A 14,066-nucleotide genomic window follows, 5' to 3' on the forward strand; every position below is an offset into this window, starting at 1 on the left:
GAACATTCTTCCATGAAACATTCACTAAAAAGCATTTTGAGAGCTATCTGGAGTAACGATACTCATGGAAGTGTGGAACACACTATGGGTGTTACCAAGATTTGCAAGGTAGATTGTGCTGTAGGAGAATGAAAGACAAGGAATTTCGTAATTACAAAGCATTGTGTAGTGTTTCTTAGTGGTATCTGTTCTTGTTTCTTACTTGTCTTACTTGATTCCTGATCAGTGTTCTTACAGTAACTGTGGAGAGCCGTGTAGCGAGCAATCGCGTGTGTGCCGTGAGCAATCGCCATTATAAGATGGTGCTGGCTTCCACTGCACCTAACTAGTAAACAAGCCTTATGCTCAAGTGCAAGAGTGAACTCACGCCTAGTCACTGCCCATCTCACGGCTTAGTAATGGGGTGATGGGCGAGCAACGAATCAGGAGCTGTCACGCCACATCAGGGGCTGAAACGTCATGCTGCGGGCTATATAAGCAGCGCCATTTTCCCGGTTCAGGGTCTTCCCTCCTGATAAGTAAGCAATAAAAGCTTTGCTGCAGAAGATCCCAGTTGTCCTGAGTGTGTTCTTGCCGGCGGGGACAAAATCTCGGGCAATAAGTAGCGCTGAGAAACCCGGGAACTACCATCACACTGGCGCAAGGGAGATCCCTCATTCGTGAGGCAGAACCAGAACTGCGGGACACATTACAGGTTTACGACGTATGTCTGGCCTTGAACTTTCTCCAGTGTTAGAAGCCTTTTTGTTCCTTTTCACATGTCAACAAGTGGTTAAGGCAGGACAGAGAATTCTGGACGAAATTCAAGACAGTCTATCAGAGGTAAAGCGGGGAGAGAGAGTAGGAGCAAAGAGGAAACATGGTGCACCAATTAAGCATACAGGCCTTTCCACGGGTCTTGAACCCGAGGAAAAGTTAATGTCAGGGAAGGATACCTGGGGAAAGATTGGAAGGAAGGAGAAGGAAAAAGAAAAGAAAAAAAAGATCAATCAGTGGAGGTTCCTAGGAGAAGGAACTTATACCCGCCACTAGATGAGTTTAAGCGGCTAGCTCTTACTAGCTCCTCTGAAGAAATGGACTTGGAAGAGGAAGCAGTTCGTTATAAGGGAGAAAGGTACCAGCAAGATAAAAAGAGAGCTACTCAGTCCAGAAAAATGCAAAAAGCAGCTGGCGAAAGCCAGCTTGCTGCTCGGCCTCCAGACTGTCGGCTTCAGGGTCCTAGTGCACCTCAGCCCTTGTGCAGAGGTACCATTCAGAACCTTATGTGCAGAGGTACCATTCAGAGCCTTATGTGCAGAGGTATCATTCAGATTCATTCATTCCAAAAGAGGAACAGAGAAAAGTACAGCAAGCTTTCCCAGTTTTTGAAGGAGCTGAGGGAGGGCATGTTCACGCTCCGGTAGAGTATATACAGATTAAGGAGCTCGCAGAAGTAGTTCACAATTATGGAGTCAGTGCTAATTTCACTATAGCACAAGTCGAAAGGCTTATGAATCACGCTATGACTCATGGTGATTGGCAGACTGTAGTGCTGCAGCCCCCAGTATGGGCATGTATCTTGAGTGGAAAGCCTTGTGGCAGGACTCCTGCCAGATCCAGGCAAGGGCCAATGCCACCATGGAAGGGGACCAAAGAACGTGGACGTATGAATTACTTACAGGTCAGGGACAGCATGCTGCTAACCAAACAAATTATCATTGGGGAGCATACGCTCAGATCTCAGCTACCGCTGTTAAGGCATCGAAGGCATTCTCTAAGAAGGGAGAGGCAAGTAGGCATTTGACCAAGATTACTCAAGGTGCACAGGAGTCCTTCTCAGACTTTATGGCCAGAATGACGGAGGCAGCAGGGAGGATATTTGGAGACCCAGAGGCAGCTATGCCTTTAATTGAACAATTGGTTTATGAACAAGCTACACAGGAATGCAGATCAGCAATTACACCTAGAAAGAGTAAGGGGTTACAGGACTGGTTAATGGTTTGCCGTGAGCTTGGAGGGCCGCTTACTAATGCTGGATTGGCAGCAGCCATTCTGCAGGGGAGGAGACGCTCAGATTCATCTGAGCTCAAACTTTGCTTTAATTGTGGCAAACCAGGACATTTAAAAAAAGGTCTGCAGAGCCCCTATGAAAAGGACAGCACCAGGATTGTGTACTAAATGTGGAAAAGGATATCATTGGGCTAAGGACTGTCATTCAATTAGAGATATATGAGGCAGGCTTTTGCAGCCTACAAGGTCTTATTGTCCACCCTGGAATTGTAGATCAGGATTATAAAGGGGAACTTCAGGTTCTCTGTTCTTGTCCTCAAGGTGTCTTTTCTATATCACAAGGGGACAGAATAGCTCACCTAATAATTTTGCCAAGCCTACATGGCTGTTTTCCTTCCTCTGGTATTCCTCGAGCTGCCAGAGGGATTGGTTCTACTGGAAATGATTCTGCTTACTTAATAATGCCTTTAGATTCCAGGCCACCCTTGGAGTTAGTTATAGAAGGGAAACAATTTAAGGGAATTTTATATACAGGAGCAGAAAAATGTATTATTTCTTCTCACTGGTGGCCAAAAACCTGGCCCGTAACTCAGTCATCACACTCTTTACAAAGGCTAGGCTATCAGTCCTGCTCCCATTCTTTGAGCTGGCAAATGGATACCACACATATTTCCTCCTTTGGGAAAAATCAATATTTACATATTTGCTAATCTGTCTAGGCAGATTTCTTTGTATCTTGCAGGAAATTGTTCTGAAAGATTCGATGAGACCCTTGAGGCCCTGAGAGCGGCTGTTCTCAGGATCAACTCGACACGAGTGGACCTGTCATTGACAGAGGGTCTCTCCTCCTGGATTTCATCTGCTTTTTCTTATTTTAAGGAATGGGTGGGGGTGGTTTTGTTTGCTGCTGCCATCTGCTGTGGACTTGTGTTTATGCTCTGGTTAGTTTGCAAGCTCAGAACCCAACAAACAAATGACAAGGTTGTGATTGCTCAAGTACTTGCAGCCATTGAACAAGGGGCCTCCCCTGAAATTTGGCTGTCCAAGCTTAAGACCTAAATGGCATCTGAGTTCTCTGCTATTGCGTCCCACGGATTTGTGGATACATTACACTGGGATGTAAGAGACTCGACACATATTGATCAGCACTTACACCTCGCTGAGGTTTACTAATTTGTTTTTTGGCTGGCCTCTTTTATAGAGTTTGCCCTAGGTCATTTAGCAGTTACTGTCACACAGTACTGCGGTATCCAGAAACGGGCAACTTTCCTCATGCACAGACCAACCTAAGACACGGGACCCGGTGGCGATAGGGTTACCCTATGGCAGGAAAGGCTGTGACATTGGAGGAATGACCTAAGACAGGAGCCACAGCAGATGGACATGACTGCAGAGACCTAGTCCAGCCTCAAATTTTAATAAAATAAAAAGGGGGAGATGTGGAGAGCCGTGCCACAAGCAATCGCGTGCGTGCTGTGAGCAATCGCCATTATCAAATGGCGCTGGCTTCCACTGCACCTAACTAGTAAACAAGCCTTATGTGCAAGTGCAAGAGTGAACTCACGGCTAGTCACTGCCCATATCGCGGCGTAGTAATGGGGTGATGGGTGAGCAAGGAATCAGCAGCTGTCACGCCACATCAGGTGCTGAAACGTCATGCTGCGGGCTATATAAGCAGCGCCATTTTCCCGGTTCAGGGTCTTCCCTCCTGATAAGTAAGCAATAAAAGCTTTGCTGCAGAAGATTCCAGTTGTCCTGAGTGTGTTCTTGCCGGTGGGGACAAAAGCTCGGGATAAGTAACCAAAAGTGAATGTCCTACCCTGCTTGCTATGGTAAGATTTCTCAGAATGAAGCCCCACTGTGATTCACTATATTTGGAGAAACACATCTTAGACATTGTCCATTGTTAGTTAGCTCTCCAGAAGTTCCCTTTCTCATGCCTTCTTCACTGTTCTGAAATAGTTCTCGTTGCACAGATCCTATACTATCCTGTATAAATTCCTTGGAAACTAAGATACCCATTCAATCCACACACTGGAATCCCTAGAACTGGACTCAAATTTCTATAATCATCTTTGCTTGAATAGTTTCACTAAATCTCTTCTATCTACACCATGAGTACAACACTAGGGATTGATGATATTATGTAGCTTTAGCATCTAAATTCTTTAGTTGATTCTCTAGTCACTGCTTCATTGTCTGTTTCTATATTCGCAGTCCTGTTTTTGATGTGCAAGGTGCATAACCATTATGCATTCTGAGATCTACTTGGACTTCTACTGCCCTACTTACATTAGATGCTTCACTTCCCTCATTCATTCCTGGATCCAATTTCCTGGTGTGTACATCAAGTAGTAATCTCCATTACTAGAGTCCTATCTAAACATCTACAGATGACACATGGGTATGCTTTGTGGGCAAGTCTGAACCATGACTTTCAGTGCCATGTCCTACTCCCAGGCCTCCCTCTGGTCACACAGCAGCTGCACTGGACTTCCCTGCTTAGAATTACCAAACCAAACTTCAATTCATCTGTGTACACTTTCCTAGTATGTGTATCTATTTACTTATCTTCTGGACTTCCCATTCTGACCTTGATTGCGTGATTGTGAGACTCTCAGAATGTCTGTCTGGATTCTATTAACCCCAGAATCTTGCATGACTTTTCTTCAGATTCAGTATCACTTGGACCATGCTGACATGTTCTTCTTCAAGGAGTGATAGAACATTACAAAAATGGCTGTGTTGTAGTAACTTGACACATTCTAGAATCATCTGAGAAGAAGGAAGCTCAATTTAAACCACTACCCACTGAAATTATCTATAGAAACACCCATTGACACCTCCCTTGAGTAATGATTCTTAAAGTAGTTTAGAGTGTTGGCACCTATGGGAAGTGATTCTGGGCTGTACAGTAGAGCAAGCTGAGGAACTTATTGAGAGAAAAGCATTATCTAGTTTCCTCAGTGTTATCTGCTTTTTTTATTGTCTCTAGGTTTCTTTCTTGACTCATGACATGTGTTCTCTCAGTGGTGGTGTGTGACAGTCCTGACCTACTTAATATAGTAATTTTTCATAGTAAAGCCCAACCGTGCTGTTCCAAATGCGTGTATACAATTGGATCATCAATTTTCACTTGTTGGTGACATCTCATGAATCTAACTTTCAAGTGCTATTGTCACTATGCAAAGTTATTTAGGGTCACAAACATTTTTTACTGTCTATTGAATTCCTGGAAAACCAAGATATCCTTTCTATCCCTACATGCTAAGGCATAATTTTGGGTGTAGTCTAATCTCAACATTGTTGCCTAAATAGATATCCTGTAGCTTTACAACCCATACCATGCAAACAATCCCACCCTATGTCCAATTGTGCAGCTTACAATGTATGTTCTTCATTTGCTTTCCTAGTCCACATTTTCATGTGCCATCTGCATGCTCCCAGTCCTATTTTTAATGAACATTGCATGTACTAACTAGGTTTGCATGATGAGATCTACAGGCCTTTGCTTTTCAGTGCCTTCATCACCCTTTTATGCTTGGCTTCAGGCACATAGCATTGTATTCAATTACCTGGTGAGTATCCCCAGTAGTGTATCTACAAATATTGTCATAATGGAAGAAGTTCTAGCTAAGTATGGGCAGATTACACATTGCCTTTGAGGGCAATTCTGAACCTGGCCTGCAAGTGCCATCTCCTAGGTCCTAGAGCACATACACTGTAAATATCTCTTTATTATTGACTAATACTAGCGACATTCTGTTCTGTGCAATCTCCCAGCCAATGCATGTGCTTCATCTGGTTGTCACCATATTCTTTGTCGAAATTGTAGTCCCTTTGGGTCCTGTCTCTAATTCTTGTCACAGAAATACTTATACTTGGATGTCCTTGTGGATTACCCCATGACCAAGACTGAGTGCGAAAATTTTATACTCTAAAGTCTAGCTCTGTTTTTGAAGGTCTAGTATACTGGCCTCATCTGTTGAGCTCCACTCATTCAGTATCATAACTGCATGGTTGTCTGTTGTACAATAGTCACTAAACAAAATTTTCATGGCAGGGTCTGCAAGAACCAAGACCACATGTCTGGGAAACTTTTCAAGCCAATACCATCTAAGAATTTTTTTTTCTTTTTTTCTTCAGTTCTGCACAATCTTACCTACCATACACACATATACTCACTCCCACACCTACCTCCTATACTGCAGCACAGGTAAGAGTTTTCTGTGATAGTTATAACAACCACAACAACAAAGCACCCATGAGCCATTCACAAACTCTAGTCTTAGACCTCGATGTTCTGTTGAAATATTGGCTTTTCTTAGATGCATTGCCCTGGAGCTTGGGTATCATTCACTGCCAGCCCTAATTCAAGTCAGGCATCTTTTATACTGTGTTCTCAAGTCAATTCCCCCAGAAACAAGGACATTATCACCTTCTCAACTGCTCATGTTCTTAATATGGATTCACAGGTTTCATAGCAATTTTGACATACCACAAGATTTGGAAATGCATTCTCCAGCTGCAGCCCATGCATGAGATGTTTCTACTTTCAGTTTCAGATAGTCAAAATCTTCAACAGTTTTACTTTGTGAAATCCAGAGCAACTTGACCACCATCCTCATAATCCACAATCTACCACTTCTATATAATTACTACCCTTTTATTTTCTGTTCCAAACTGATTGACTATAGATTGTCTGTGTCATCTGACTATCCACATATGCACTTCTAAATGAACACATTACTTGCCATATTTGACCTATGAGCTTCAAGGAATTGTGGGAGAACCTTCCCCATACTTCCAGAACTACCTCACTCAAACAGTTGCTGAAACCCCTCCCATTAGTTGCTAGATGATATCCTGACTTTACTTATTTATCTCCCTGTCTTAGTCAGGGTTTCTATTCCTGAACAAACATCATGATCAAGAAGCAAGTTGGGGAGGAAAAGGTTTATTCACCTTACAAATCCATACTTCTTTGATCACCAAGGAAGTCAGGATTGGAACTCAAACAGGTTTGGAAGCAGGAGCTGATGCAGAGGCCATGGAGGGATATTCTTTACTGGCTTGCTCAGCCTGCTCTCTTATAGAACCAACACTACCAGCCTAGAGATGGTCCCACCCACAAGGGGCCTTTCCCGCTTGATCACTAATTGAGAAAATGCCTTACAGTTGTATCTCTTAGAGGCATTTCCTCAACTGAAGCTCCTTTCTCTGTGATAACTCCAGCTGTGTCAAGTTGACACAAAACTATCCAGTTCAACTGACCCTTTGTCAACTTGACACACAAACACATCACTAGTAAGCCCCAACCCTTACATTCTTATTTATCCCCAAGGTCTAAATAACTTTAAACTTCCCACAGTCTTTGCATATTCTTACATTTTCAATCTTTTTAAAATATCCATCTCTTTTAAAATCCAAAGTCTTTTAACAATTAAAAGTCTCTTAACTGTGGGCTCCACTAAAATAGTTTCTTCCTTCAAGAGGGAAAATATGAGGGCACAGTCACAATCAAAAGCAAAAATCAATCTCTAACCATCCAATGTCTCAGATCCAACTCACGATCTTCTGGGCTTCTCCAAGTACTTGGGTCACTTCTGCAGCCATGCCCTTTGTAGCACATGCGTCATCCTCTAGGCTCCAGATGCCTGTACTCCACTGCTTCTGCTGTTCTTAGTGGTCATCTCATGGTACTGGCATCATGAAAACACTATATGACCCCTTCAGTCCTGGGCCGTCAATTGCAACTGAGGCTGCACCTTCACCAATGGCCTTCCATGGCCTCTCACAGTGCCGAGCCTCAGCTGCTCTGCGTGACCCCTTTATGCCTTCAAAACCAGTACAAACTGGGTGACCTTTACAAATTACCAAGTCCCACTGCAGCAGGAGTACAACCTTGGCTATCTCTGAAACACAGCCTCCCTCTTTGTGCTTTCAGAAAACATTTCCCAGAAGATGTGACCTCAACAATGTTGGTCTCGTCTTAATCATTGCTAATTTCTTAGCTCCAGCTAACCAGCATCAATAGTCCCAGTAATGCAAAGTTTTTGCTTCAGTAGTTCTGGTATCTTGTTAATCAAAGCTGATTCTTCAGCCCCAGCTAACCAGAACTACAAAATCTTCACAATCAAAATAGCAATGGCCCTGAAAATTCTTTAATTTTCCCTCTGAAATTTCACAAGCCAGGCCTTCATCTTCTGCACTGTTCTCAACATTATCTTCCAAGCTCCTATACAACATCTGACAGAACTCTTAACACCGAATGGATCTTCTAGCCCAAAGTTCCAAAGTCCTTACACAGTCCTTCCCAAAACATGGTCTGGTTGTCACAGGAATACCCCACTATGCTGGTACCAATTTGTCTTAGTCAGGGTTTCTATTCCTGTACAAACATCATGACCAAGAAGCAAGTTCGGGAGGAAAAGATTTATTCAGCTTACAATTCCATACTGCTGTTGATCACCAAGGAAATCAGGACTGGAACTCCAACAGGTCAGGAAGTAGGAGCTGATGCAGAGGCCATGGAGGGATGTTCTTTACTGGCTTGCTTCCCCTGGCTTGCTCAGCCTGCTCTCTTATAGAACCAAGACTACCAGCCCAGAGATGGTCCCACCCACAAGGGGCCTTTCACCCTTGATCACTAATTGAGTAAATATCCTACAGTTGTATCTCTTGGAGGTATTTCCTCAACTGAAGCTCCTTTCTCTGTGATAACTCCAGCTGTGTCAAGTTGACACAAAACTAGCCAGTACACTCCCAAAAATATCCCCCTATAGTCTCATGACTATTCTCATAGCCTTACCTCTAGTCTCTACATCATGGTGACAATTTTCAAGATGTAATTACAGAACAAATCCATCTCAACTTGTCAGTTTCTAACTCTTATTGCATAGATCTATTACTGGTTCAAATGGTGAGTGCTCCAAGTCTTATGTGCAGGCACCATCCATTCACTCTCAGGAATAGCTATGCCCATAAAACTTCTGCAGTCTTTCCTGGAAATTTTCCTGAGCCAAGTATAACTGTGCCACTTCCAATATCCAGTGACTATTTCTGGTTGCAAAGAGAACATTTTGATGTATGCCTGAGGAACTACAAAATAATACACCAATCTAACATGAAGACACACATGTGACCTTTGTATTTTTAGTTTGGACATTGGCAATCAGTCTCAGGGCAAGCCATTATCCACATCAGAGACTAGACATTGGGAGTTTGATTTAATGTTTTAAATTCAATTTAATGCTTTAGCAAGTGACAGGCAATGGGAAAGGGAAAAACTCACAATTCTAAAGATGCTAGAGTATACTTGAAACAAAACGCTTATAAATAAAAATCTTTAATTGGGGTTGGCATTCTTTTTTATGTTCCAAATACATATTTATTAGATATTTTCTTTGTGGGGCATTGGGCTATGCACAGACAGGCTGGTCTCCAGTCAAGGTGAGGTCTGAACCCCAAAGTCATAATTCACCTACATGACATGGTAGGAATTCCCTCATGCTCCTGGAATTCTGGCTCCTGTCTAAGCTACCACCCCCAACAACCCCCACAGGAGAAGCATGGCTAGAAATCACATAGGGAATTGCCCAAATTGCTGACCTTCAGCAGTCAGTTACCTAGCAACAGTAAAGACCATAAAAAGTGCTGTTTAGCACCACCTTGCTCTCTTACTTGCCCTCTTACCTGTTACTTGTCTCTCTTACTTGTCTCCCTCTTACGCCTCACTCTCACCCCTCTTTCCTCTTTCTTTGTCTTGTCTTCTCTCCTCTCCTCTCTCTTGCTAGCCTTTCTTCTCTCTCTATTCTCTTTCTCTCTATCCTTTCCTCTCTTTCTCTCTTACTCTCTTTCTCTCTAGACTCCCCCCTCTTTCTCTTTCTACCTTCTCTCTTTCTCCCTGCCTCTCTATAATAAAGCTGTGAAACCATAGACAGTCTCTACTCATCAAGATGTGCTCACTCTCATCAGTGTTGGGAAGCTCTTCCCTCATCCCTCTCTCCCATAACCCTGGTGGATTTAGCAAAGTAGCTCCTGGAGTCCCAGGTAGGGCTGCCCGTTGCCAACCCCCAAATAGTGGGTTAGAGGCTTAGGTGCCCACCTGGGGATGAGTGGAAGGTATAGCAGTCCTCCAATGTCTGACAGTACAGAGAATAGGTAATACACTGGCAGAGTGTAGGTCTTCCCTTTTCCAGGGCATCCCATGGGCCCCTCCCATTACCCAGGTCATCCCCAGGGCCCCTTTTTAGTTCCCAACAAGTGGTAGCAGAGCAATGGTTTCGCCATTCACGCGAGAGAGAACCAGCTGAAGAAAGCTTCACAGAGACCTACATCAGATCTCCAAGTTTCCCAAGAGACCTTGAGTAATCTAAATCAATTAAAAAACTAGGTTTTTACTCTCTCTCTCTCTCTCTCTCTCTCTCTCTCTCTCTCTCTCTCTCTCTCTCTCTCTCCCTCTCCCTCTCTCTCTCTCTCTCTCTCTCTCTCTCTCTCTCTCCAAAGTGTTCCTGGCAAGCTTTCTCCCCATATCCTCTTTCTCTCTCAGGTTTCAGCTACAAGCAGCTGGTTTTCCGGATCTGTAGCCTCTCACACTCTAGCTCTAGGCTTCGAATGGCTCTGCTGGCTCAGCAGCCTGCACTGGCAGTAATGGATCTGAGCTCTGTTTTCCACTGTTGGCTGGCATGAGGTCCCCTTCACCATCTCTGTTACAGGTTTTAGCTGTGAGAAGTTGGTTATTAGATATGTTCTTCATTTACATTTCAAATGCTATCCCCAAAGCAGCCTATAAACTTCCCACACCATGCTCCCCAACCCATCCACTCCTGTTTCCTGGCCCTGGCATTCCCATGTATTGGGGCATATTATGTTCACAAGACCAAGTGCCTCTCCTCCCATTGATGGTCAACTAGGCCATCCTCTGGCTACATAGGCAACTAGAAACAGAGTTATAGAGGATACTGGTTAGTTCCTACTGTTCCTACCTAGGGATGCAGACCCCTTTAGCTTTTTGGTTATTTTCTCTAGTTCCTTCATTACGGGCCCTGTGTTCCATCCAATAGATAACTGTGAGCATCCACTCTGTATTTGCCAGGCACTTGCATAGCCTCACAAGAGATAGCTATATCGGGGTCTTCTCAGCAAAATCTTTCTGGCATATAAAATAGTGTCTGGGTTTGGTGGTTGTACATGGGATGGATCCCCAGGTGGGGCAGTCTCTGGATGGTCCTTCCTTCTGTCTCAGCTCTGAGCATTGTCTCTGTAACTCCTTCCATGTATATTGTGTTCCCCATTCTATGAAGGAACAAAGTATCCACACTTTGGTCTTCTTTCTTCTTGAGTTTCATGTGTTTTGCAAATTGTATCTTGGATATTCTAAGGTTCTGGGCTAATATCCACTTATCAGTGAGTGCATATCATGTGTGTTCTTTTATAATTAGGTTACGTCACTCAGGATGATATCCTCCAGATCCTTCCTTTTGCCTAAGAGTTTCATAAACTCGCTGTTTTCAATGGCTTAGTAGTACTCCATTGTGTGAATGTATCACTTTTTCTGTATCCATTCCTCTATTAAGAGACATATGGGTTCTTTCCAACTCCTGAATATTATAAATAAGCCTGCTATGAACATAGTGGAGAATGTGTACTTATTACAAGTATGAATATTTTCTGGGCATATGCCTGGGGGGGGGGAATATTGCTGGATCTTCCTGTAGTACTATGTCCAATTTTCTGAGGAACCTCCAAACTGATTTCCAGAGTGATTGTACCATCTTGCAATCCCATCAGCAATGGAGGAGTGTTCCTCTTTCTCCACATCCTTGTCAGCATCTGCTGTCACCTGAATTTTTGATTTTAGCCATTCTGCCTGGTGTGAGGAGGAATCTCGGGGTTGTTTTGATATGCATTTCCCTGATGATTAAGGACTTTGGTTATTTTTTCAGGTGTTTTTCAACCATTCAGTGTTCCTCAGTTTAGAATTCTTTGTTTAGCTCTTTACCCCATTTTAATAGGGGTATTTGATTTTCTGCAGTCCATCGTCTTGAATTCTTTATATATATTGGATATTGATCTCCTCTCTGATTTAGGATTGGTAAAGATCCTTTCTCAATCTTTTGGTGGCTTTTTTGGCTTTTTGACAGTGTCTTTTGCCCAACAGAAGCCTTTCAATTTTATGAGGTCCCATTTGACGATTCTACATCTTACAGGACAAGCCATTGCTGTTCTGTTCACTAATTTTCCCCCTGTGCCCATATGTTTGAGGCATCTCCCCGCATTCTCCTCTATAAGTTTCAGAACCTCTGGTTTTATGTGGAGTTCCTTGATCCACTTAAAATTGAGTTTAGTACAAGTAGATAAAAATAGATCAATTCAATTCTTCAAACTGATAACCTCCAGTTGTACCAGCACCATTTGTTGAAGATTCTGTCTTTATTCCATTGAATGGTTTTAGCTCCCTTGTCAAAGATCAAGTCATCATAGGTGTGAGGGTTCATCTCTCTATCTTTAATTCTATTAATTGGTCTACCTGTCTGTTGCTGTACCAGTATCATGCAGTTTTTATCACAATTGTTCTAGGTTTTTTGTTATTTAGATGAATTTGCAAATTGCCTTTCTAACTGGGTGAAGAATTGAGTTGGAATTTTGATGGGGAATGCATAATATCTGTAGACTACTTTCAGCAAGATAGACATTTTTACTAAATTGATCATGCCAATCGATGAGCATGTGAGATCTTTCCATCTTCTGATATCTTTGATTTCTTCCTTCAGAGCCTTGAAGTTCTTATCATACAGATCTTTCACTTCCTTAGTTAGAGTCACACCAAGGTGTTTTATATTATTTGACACTATTGTGAAGGGTGTTGTTTCCCCAATTTCTTTCTCAGCCTGTTTATCCTTTGAGTAGAGAAATGCCACTGATTTGTTTGAGTTAATTTTATATCTAGCTACTTCACTAAAATTGCTTATTAGGTTTAGGAGTTCTCTGGTGGAATTTTTAGGGTCATTTATATACACGATCATATCATCTGCAAATGTTGATATTTTGACTTCTTCTTTTCCAATTTGTATCCCATTGAACTCCTTTTGTTGTCGAATTGCTCTGGCTAGGACATCAAGGACTATAATGAATAGATAGGGAGAAAGAGGGTAGCCTTGTCTAGTCCCTGATTTTAATGGGATTGCTTTCAGCTTTTCTCCATTTACTTTGATTTTGGCTACTGTTTTGCTATATATTGCTTTTACTATGTTTAGGAATAGGCCTAGAATTCCTGATCTTTCTATGACTTTTAACATAATGGGATCCTAGATTTTGTCAAATACTTTTTCAGCATCTAATGTAATGGTCATGTATTTCTTTTTTCTTTTTTTTTTTTTTTTTACTTTGACTTTATTTGTATATTGGGTTATATTTATGGATTTCTGTATAATAAGCCATCCCTGCATTCCTGGGATGATGCCTACCTCATGATGTTGGATGACAGTTATGATGTGTTCTTAGATTCAGTTGGAAAGAATTTTATTGAGTATATTTGCCTCACAGCTCATAAAAGAGATCGTCTGAATGGAGATTGTTCTTTCTTTGTTGGGTCTTCTTGTGGTTTAGGTATATGTGCAATTATTGTTTCATAGAAGAAATACGGTAGTATTCCTTCTGTTTTCATTTTGAGGAATAGTTTAAAGAGTATTATTGTTAAATCTTCTTTAAAGATCTGATAGAAATCTCTAATAAACCCATCTGTTCCTGGGAATTTTTGAGGGAGGGGAAGACTATTAATGACTGCTTCTATACCCTTAGGGAGTATAGGACGGTTTAGATGGTTTATCTAATCCTGTTTTAACTTTCCAACCTGGTATATGTCTATAACATTGTCCATTTCATCCAGATTTTCCAGTTGTGTTCAGTATAAACCCTTTTAGTGTATTCTGATGATTTTTCAAATGTCTGTGGTTTCAGTTGTTATATGTCCCTTTTCATTTCTGATTTTATTAATTTGGGTACTCTCTCCGTGCCCTCTGGGTAATCTGCCTAAGGGTTTATCTATCTTGATGATTTTCTCAAAGAACTAGATT

The sequence above is a fragment of the Mus musculus genome, chromosome X, assembly GCF_000001635.26.
Source record: "Mus musculus strain C57BL/6J chromosome X, GRCm38.p6 C57BL/6J".
In the NCBI taxonomy this organism is placed as follows: Eukaryota; Metazoa; Chordata; class Mammalia; order Rodentia; family Muridae; genus Mus; species Mus musculus.